The sequence below is a fragment of the Lepisma saccharinum genome (genome assembly GCF_977018435.1).
Source record: "Lepisma saccharinum chromosome 12 unlocalized genomic scaffold, izLepSacc3.1 SUPER_12_unloc_1, whole genome shotgun sequence".
Classification (NCBI taxonomy): Eukaryota; Metazoa; Arthropoda; class Insecta; order Zygentoma; family Lepismatidae; genus Lepisma; species Lepisma saccharinum.
Window position 1 is genome coordinate 10,161,175 of NW_028142891.1, and position 8,135 is coordinate 10,169,309.

Sequence of the window (8,135 nt, forward strand, 5' to 3'; positions counted from 1 at the left end):
CCTCACAAAAGTATCCTCTTTCCCGGCAGTGTTTGTGCTCGCCAAACACATGACTAGGTCCATTAACAATGTCCTTTCTTAGCTCCTCAATCCTCGTGGCTCTCGATAATTCCCGCTGCTGCGATCGAAACTCCATTGCTCTTGTCACAGCATAACGAAGACGCAACATCCTATGACGAACAATTGACCGCAAAGCAACACTTCCCAACTTGCTCTTTAATACAGTGTGGGGTGTAAGGGGTGACCTTCCAAGTAGTACACCCAAAATGTCAACCTCACTTCCACGTTAGTCCACCCTGGACTGAAGACTAACGAGGCTCTGGCGACTGGCCCCATGGTCAGTATGATTTTGTTTGTATTGTCCTGTTCTTTTGTCCTTATGTGTGCTGAGTGCCTCTTTACAGCCTCAGCTTTTAACGAAAGTCGGAATATTTTAATATTTTATGATTTTAGTTATGCAACGATAGAGTTGTTATTTGTAACGATAAGGGGCTGGATCCCGTATAATGTGACGGGTGCAGCCTTAGTGCTGACGCACCCACAATTTTAAATTAAAATTCTTTAATACAGTGTCTTTTAATTTGTTGGAATAATTCCGCAAAATGTGATTTTTGCACTCAATCTTCTCAATTAACAAGTTAAGGCCATATGGTAGAGCATCCGTCAATTTTCTATGCACGCTGCTATCGCCATCACCTATAAGCCGTGCATATTTTCCACCCTGTATCGCAACATTGCTTCGAAACCCTTCAAGAATAATGCCAGATTCCATTCCTGTGGAACTATCAGTCTAGTTCCTGGAGCACTTGTTGTCACTAACAATCTTCTCAAGGGTTTCAACTCGGGCACACACGGAACAGTATTTGTTTCTTATCCCAATGAATAAGACCTTCTTTGTTCCATGGCCAATAATACAAGCCTGAAAAGAAAAAGAACAATCTGAGTTTTCGGTATTCGCAATTTATAAATATCACAAAAACTTCCCGCATTATTTCACTTTAGCTTTTCGAACTTATTGTTTAATTGGGGTGTAAGGGGTGATTTTCCACGTAGTACACCCAACTGTCAACCTCACTTCCACGTTAGTACACCCTGGACTGCGTTTTGCAGACGAACGAGGCTCTGGCGACTGGCACTCTGGCCAGTATAATTTTGTGTGTGTTGTCCTGTTTTTTGTCCTTGTGTGTGCTGAGGGCCCTTTACAGCCTCAGCTTTTAACGGAAGTCAGAACATGTAAGCTTTTAAGATTTTAGAGATTTTACTTATGCAACGTTAGAGTTGTTCTTTGTAAAGATAAGGGGCTGTACCCCGTATAATGTGACGGGTGCAAAATAGCCTAAGTGCTGACGCACTAAAACTTTTAAAATCAAATCAAATCTAAATCAATTATTCTTTAATTATTTATTTACTGCACTCGCTCGTTCTGTATCAGCACCTAAGTCACGGGTTTCGCCAACGGTAAAAACATTTTCTCAGCTTTTCGTGCATCGAACTTTTATGTCTTTTAAGAAAGTTGACCAACCTTTCACTCGTAAAATGCCTTCCCCCTACCCCACGATACAATATCATTCGATTCTCCTTCATTTGTACCGTTATGGTTCATAAGTAATCGCAAATGGAATTTGGGGGCTGTGTGATGCTGGGCCCCAATTTCGATTGACTTACTTACCTCTTCTTCTACTTTTTGGCTAATCGCGAAGATGAGGATGAGTGATGATGATGAAATTCATGAACGGACACCCATAAATAAAATAACTCAATACAGAGCCCGGGATTCGAACCCGGGACCCCTGGCTTCGTAGTGCGCTGTGCTAACTGCTACGCAATGGAGGCCGGCTCAATTTTAATTTGGAATTACTCCAGAACCGTAATGGTACAAACGAAAGTTAAAACAAAACAGTACAAACGAAGGAGAATCATCTCATTCTTTTTTGGGGGGAGGGGTGAGGCACTTCACAAGAGTCACTACCTTTCATATCCGAACCTGACACATCACTACTACGATACCAGGGGTCCCGGGTTCGAATCCTGGCCTGGACATAGATATTTGTGACTGTCCATTCCTGAATTTCATCATATCATCACTCATCCCCATCTTTTATGTATTTATTTATTCAGAGTTTCAGGTAGTCTTATTCAGTCATTTTACACTGAAACAACATAAAGAAGAAACAAAAAATAACAAAAGATAATATATAAAAATTACGTTCTGGAAGGAAAATATCTACAAATTAGCCAAAAGTGGCACAAAAAGCGAAGTGAAATAAAGCAAATCAAAATTAAAAAAAATTTGACCCATGACTATTTGCGGCAAAATTTCAACGTATCCAATAGTGGCTTGAGAACCACTGAAAGGTGAGAACTCGATCTCTTCCATTCTGTAGTGAGTGCGTAGTCATTCGCACCATCCTGTCACGTGTTCTAACAACCGAATATTCACACAATATCTTCTGTAAGCTGGTTGGTCTTCAGTTACTGGTACAGCTTCATGATCGTGTGTTATATTTGCAGCGCATCTTTGTAATGCAACCATCTGCTTAGTTGTCAGGTCAGTCGCCGGTGAATATCCTAACATATTAACTGTCGGATTCCCGCAGCCTTGTTCATCTGGCTATCTGTGGTAAATTCCACACTCTTACTGCTTGTTCTGGGTCTTCATCCAGATTGTTAGGTTAGATGACATCTTCGACGACTCGTCTGAATGCTACAGCTGGCGCTGGGCATGTCTCGTATCGTGTGTGTGTTGCGTGTCTTACTCTTCCCCAATATCCTTGATTGATTGATTGAATTAAAATTTGTGGGTGCGTCGGCACTTAAGGCCATTTCGCACCCTTCTATGTATACGGGGAAATGTCCCCTTATCTAACATTCTGACTTAATTTTAAAAAAGGGGTGTAGATAGCCCCTTGGGAAAAACTAAAAGTGCAAGGTTGTAAAGAGACCTGCATGAGACAAACACGACACATTAAAAAGTCAGAACTGACAAACTAAAAACCTCCTTACAGACGGTGGAAAAGTCCAGCTCTTCGCAAAAAACTAAAAACATAGGATAAAATACTGCTGTCATCACCCAAGAGCGATGACAAACAGCCGGAAAGGTTAAAAGTCTGCCGGAGGTAAGCAAGATCGACACATTCAACGAGAATGTGTCGAACGCTTAATATAACATTACAAACACGACACAACGGAGGGTCCAGCCCTTGGAGCAGGTGACCATGCGTTAGACGGCTGTGTCCTATACGCATGCGGGTAAGAATAACTTCTTCTCGCCGAGAGGGACGGGACGAGGAACGCCAAGCACCTATGGTGGGCTTAACAGCGTGAAGCTTGTTCCCCGTTTTCGTATCCCACTCGGCCTGCCAAGTGTCAAGAAGGCGACAACGGAACACGTTCTGCAGGTCGCTAGCAGGCAAAAGGTGGACGAGAACATCGCCGTCTGCATCAGCAGACTTGGCGGCAGCATCAGCTGCTTCGTTCCCCTGGATGCCCACGTGGCTAGGGACCCAACAGAAGTGTACATCCGCACTGGCTGATAAGGACACAAGCCGTCTGAATATGCGTTGCGCTACCGGATGCCGGGAATTCGGCGAATCCAGAGACTGCAACACGCTGGTCGAATCACAGCACACCAGGACTTTCTTCAGACCATTGACGTCTGCAAAGTCCAGTGCTTTTAGGATAGCGTACAACTCTGCCGTATAGATGGAACAGGCAGTATGTAGCGAGTAACTGGAACTTTGAGAGTCTAGGACGAAGGCGCAACCAACTGATTCGAATGTCTTGGACCCATCCGTGTAAAACACATTAAAATTGGGGTGCTTCGCACGAAGTTCTAAAAACCTTTGCTGGTATACAACCATTTGTGTCTCTGACTTTGGAAGGGCAGTCAGAGAAAAATCTATAGAAGCTGCAGGAAACTCCCAGGTGGGGAGAGGCGGAATGAGTGGAGAGACGCCAGGAAGATCACTGTCAACACCAAGTGCTGACAGGATCTCGTCTGCACGAACACCAAATGGTCTAGTGGCACTAGGGCGGAGCCGATACCTTGCCAGCCTATTCTCGTCTGAGATGGTGTGAAATGAGGGATGTGAAGGCATCCTTCTGCATTCGGTGATGGATATAGTATGTATCTCACAAGCCCGTCATCTGATTTGTTAACTCCTTACATACCTCTAATCCACGTAGAAATTGGCGCTGGTAGAACAAGGTTGTAACGTCGGAGTATTTCTAGTGATTTCTAGTCTGTGTTGTCGGCCATTCCCTGTCGTACTCTATGTTCCAAATTGTGTTTATGTACTGCAAGCTTGATATAATATGAAAACATGCTTTTAGATACTTCGTCTCTATAAACACGAGATACTGAGCACAATGCTTCATGTGTCTCAGTAACAAGAGTAGGGAAACTTTCACATGTGGTGGCAACTCTACTGTCAGGCACATAGGGAACAAGATCGAAACCTTCAAATCTTTTAAACCCATCTAAATTAGCTAGGTCACTAGTCCAATTGTAAGGCTCAATAATCTTCTTCGTCTCCTATGTCCCCGTTTGCGATGATATTGCCCCTTTTCGTCTCTGTTTAAGCTCCATGGTGCTGTCTTCTATAGCCGGCTTTGAAATGTCCACTTCTTTCCGTGGCTCAGGCGGCTTTTCTTCTAGCTTGGGTTTCATGCCTCTAAAGCTTCCACGTCCTCGTCCACGGGGTGTGTTTCCACGTCCTCTGGGAACAAAGGTGGTACCCGCTGCTTGAGCAGCCATGGTTATTTGCGACTTCCGTCTAATTCACTCTTAAATTTATTATGGGAAGTGAAAAAATAAAGAAACAGCCAAAAGAATAACGTTTTTGAACTTACCACTCCAGACAATGCATTATATTTGGTCTTGTATGACCTTTTGGACCATGCTTCGTCAGCCACTACAGTAATCAGTGGAGTGCCATCTTTGTCGACGTCTCCCACTTCTCTTCCAAGCCTGGCCTCCTCTTGTCCTGCTTCTTCCATCAGTGCCCACGCTGCTTTACTCGTGGCTGTACCAAGTTTTCTGTTACATTTGGCGTAAGTGTTCTTAGCCATGCACGGAATAACCAAAGCAGCAGTGAACTCTTCCAGCAGACAAGCCTCCGCCGGTTGAAAGGATCCCAGACACTGCTGCTGCATTGCTTGGATCTTCCGTGGGTACCTCTTCAGACACACCGCACAATTCACACTGAAGAAAAATTATGCTGGACAACCCATTTCTTTGTTCTTTCACAATTTTCATATCAGCAACGCCACACTGAAATGGATCATGACGTATGCTCATGATTCTCTGCAGCAAATAGCCAATGTCCACAATCCGCCTTCCCTGAAGAACCTCATTTGGCTTTGGTGCATTTTCACCTGAGGATGATCCTTCAGGTGGATCATTTTCGTGTGTTCGCAAATAGTTTGCTTCCACAGTTCTAAAAAATATAGTAATTACAAAAGGACTCATACTCTCTCTCTCTCTCTCTCTCTCTTTCTCTCTCTCTCACACACACACACACACACACATACACAATGATGGCGTAGTTGTAACAGGGTTATAGAATATTCGTCGTCTTGCCTCGATAATTATTTATCTCCTTAAATTAACGTCACATTATTTTATTTAACACCACAAGAAACAAAAAGCTCATTTTATCTAGTGTAAACCGAAAACTTTCGGGGGGGCTCGAGTCCCCTAAGTCCCCTTCCCTTGGATACGTGCCTGGTTGCAGCAACACAGGCCTTCCATCTGTTCCTATCCTGAGCAAGATCTATATACTCTTTTCCATCCCTACTGATTTCCTTTAGGTCCATGTCAACGTTATCCCTCCATCTTCGTCTTGGCCTTCCTACTGGTCTCTTACCATCAGCTTTCCCAACAAGAATCTTGTAAACTCTTCTTTCCTCTCCCATTCGTGCCACATGACCTGCCCACCTAAGTCGTCTTCTTTCAACAAGTAACTTACCTAATCTGGGGTGTAAGGGGTGCTCCTTCCATGTAGTGCAACCAATAGTCAACCTCACTTCCAACCTCCCTGGACTGCAGACTAACGAGGCTCTGGCGACTGGCCCCATGGCCAGTATAATTTAATTTCGTTTGTGTTGTCCTGTGGTTTGTCATTATTTGTGCTGAGAGATAGAGAGTAGTAGCTTGAAGTAGAGATGGAAGTTTCGTCTTTACGTTTGATTGATTGATTGAAGTTAACATTTTGGGTGCGTCAGCACTAAGGCTATTTTGCACCCGTCATATTATACGGGGTCCAGCCCCTTATCGTTACAAATCACAACTCTAACGTTGCAGAACTAAAATCATAAAATATTAAAATGTTTTGACTTTCGCTAAAAGCTGAGGCTGTAAAGGGGCACTCAGCACACATAAGGACAAAAGAACAGGACAACACAAACAAAATTATACTGGCCATGGGGCCAGTCGCCAGATCCTCGTTAGTCTTTATTCCAGGGTGCACTACGTGGAAGTGAGGTTGACTTTTGGGTGCCTACGTGGAAGGTACCCCTTACACCCCTCGTTTTTACGTAGACTTGAGTTTTAGGTTGTGGGGATGAAGCCCCGTGCTTGAGATAATTTTTGGTTTTTAGAAGGAGATTCATCATCCTGCAACTGCCGCAGCAGTGACGTAATTGGTGTTGTAAGATGAAAAAGAAGAGAAAGAGATGTTTTGGCCCGACTTCGTGGGCGAATGTGTGGGGAAGGAAGGCAGAGGAGCGAAGATCCCTTGCTGAGCCATTTTGGCCTGGAGGTTTGTCCTCGGAATGTGTGTTTGTCAGATACGGCTGTCCCGAGTGTGGTGTGACGCATTGAAAGCATGCTTTGAATCTTAAAAAGGTATGTGTGTGAAAGAAGTAAGATGGGTGAAACGCGTGTCTCTGTGGTCGATGTGGTCTCAGATTGGAACGAGCACTAAAAAAAAACCGTAATTTTACGGTGGCGTCAACGTAAAATTACAGTGGTTTCACCGTAATTATGAACAAAATTGCACCGTAATATTACAGAAATTTCATCGTTCCAGTTACGGTACAAGTACTGTAAGTGATACTGTCATTTCACCGTAACTGGGGTGTAAGGGGTACCTTCCACGTAGGCGCCCAAAAGTCAACCTCACTTCCACGTAGTGCACCCTGGACTAAAGACTAACGAGGCTCTGGCGACTGGCACTATGGCCAGTATAATTTTGTTTGTATTGTCCTGTTCTTTTGTCCTTATGTGTGCTGAGTGCTCCTTTACAGCCTCAGCTTTTAACGAAAGTCAGAACATTTTAATATTTTATGATTTTATTTATACAACGTTAGAGTTGTTCTGTGTACCAAAAAGGGGCTGAACCCCGTATAATGTGACGGGTGCAAAATAGCCTTAGTGCTGACGCACCCAAAATTTTAAATTCAAATCAAATCAAATTTCACCGTAACTATACAGAAAATTTCCCGATAGCAACAGTGAAGGATGCTATAATTTCAACGCAATTGTACAAAAAATTTCCTGTGATAGCAACAGTCAGTATTTTGCTTTTCTTTTTTTTTCATTGTAACAATATTAACAGCAACATACTTTTAATGGCTTAAAACTATATTCTGTGTTATTTTCCACAATGTATTGCATTTGTAAAGGTTACATGTTCATGGTGACTAAAATCACTTTGACATTATAAGTTTGAGTCATTGAAATAAATTAGCTAAGCTTTTGTATAATACAGTAGTTTGCAAAAAAAAAATCACAATATATATAATACTTGTAAACCTGCAATGTGCATTCACTAGTATCCATGGTAGAAAATATTGAAACCTGTGGGCAGTGGGGATTTTATTTTTCTAGTAGTAAGTGTAAATCAGAGCCTGTTTGAATCATTCTCACTTCAGAACACTCCCTTAAACCTACACAGATTAACCATACAGTTGAACTATTAACAAAATGTGAACACTGTAGATATATTTTTAAGCACAGACTACTCGCACATCAATGCAGCAGATACATGCTTCCTGAAAGCATAATGCATAATATTCAGTTTTAAAACACAAGCAAAAAATGAAAGAATTTATATTCGAATAACATACCACTACTTTAGTGTTCATCTCGTGTTTTAAAATGAATAGCATGATATATCATGCTTCCACCAAGC